The 1,249-nt window shown below is 51.7% G+C and overlaps 1 pseudogene; it reads right to left on the reverse strand.

Moving 5' to 3' along the window:
- Positions 1-257: 257 nt before the first annotated feature.
- On the reverse strand, positions 258-376 carry LOC111729546 (annotated as a pseudogene).
- Between the last annotated feature and the right edge of the window lie 873 nt (positions 377-1,249).

Consider the following 1,249-nt stretch of genomic DNA (forward strand, 5'->3'; position numbering starts at 1 on the left):
AATGGCTGGCTTAAAACCTCTCACTACAGATGGGACAGGCCTGGGGCGTGACCACCCACCATGACCTGTCCAGGTAGGAATTTATGATCAGATCGCCCTTGAGGTTACTTCCCATTAAGTCCCTGTTTTTCACCCACAGAGTCCATCAGTCCCAGACAATTTTTTTTTTTTTTTAGGCGAGGCAACCCTTGGTTGACCTCACAGATTGCAAGGACCTTGTCAGCTTACAATCCCTTATTTTTTTTTTTATTTTTTACGCCTTACAGCACCTGGCCTTCCTAGGGAGTCTCCCATCCAAGCACTAACCAGGCCTGACTCTGCTTAGCTTCCGAGATGAGACGGGATCGGGTTTGTTCAGGGTGGCATGGCCGTAGACTCCAGATAATTTTTTGGTGTTATATCTTTAAGACTTTCCTTCTCTTCATTGTATCCTTTTAGATACAGGGCAAAAAATAGGGTCACGAAGCGAACACTACAGTGAATCCCAGAATCCCTAGCCCGCTTCCCGATCTTAAGCCGCACGATTGAGGATTATCAGGGGAACTTGGATAACCTTAGAGAAGGACCCCTACATCCAGACACTTGGGGTGGCTGTGCCCTCAAGAAACAGGAGTAGATTCTTTTAACTTGGCCTGACACCAGTGAACAAAAGCCTCGTCTAACCCAGGGCCTGTCAGCCCTGCCTGAGAGAGTCACCTTCTCCAGATATTCTGATTAAATTGGTCTGGGAAGGGCCTGAGCATCTGCATTTTGCCATCGTTTAGGTGATTCTGACAAGTAGCCGGGGCTGAGAACTGCGGGGCTGAGTTCGTTCGGTGACCCCGACCAGCTGCCTCCTTAGGACCTTGACTTGCTCAGAGGGGCTCTGGGTGCTCAGGACGCTAAGATGGGGATTCGTCTTTGAAAGGCGTGTGTCCTGGAGTCGGGTCATAGCCAGGCTCAGCTCTGCAGTATGACTTTCTGGGTCTCCAGAGGCTCGTCCAGTCTGTGGCAGGTGCGGCCTTTCCCTGGCAGAGCACACCCTCAGAGATAAAGCCGCTTAGGGAGGAGCGTGACTTGCCCAGGGCCACCCCGCTGGCAAACGTCCGACCAGAGACACAGCCTCCGAGTCTAAGGCTTTTCTTCTTAGCCCAGCTGCCTCCTTCATCATTGATTCATTCAACAAACACGTGCTGAGTTCTCAGGCTCTACGCCCGGAGGGCTCAAGGGAGGAGCCGTGAACCAAACAGTGCACCTAGAGCCTGGCTGT

The sequence above is a fragment of the Pteropus vampyrus genome, unplaced genomic scaffold (genome assembly GCF_000151845.1).
Source record: "Pteropus vampyrus isolate Shadow unplaced genomic scaffold, Pvam_2.0 Scaffold268, whole genome shotgun sequence".
Lineage (NCBI taxonomy): Eukaryota > Metazoa > Chordata > Mammalia > Chiroptera > Pteropodidae > Pteropus > Pteropus vampyrus.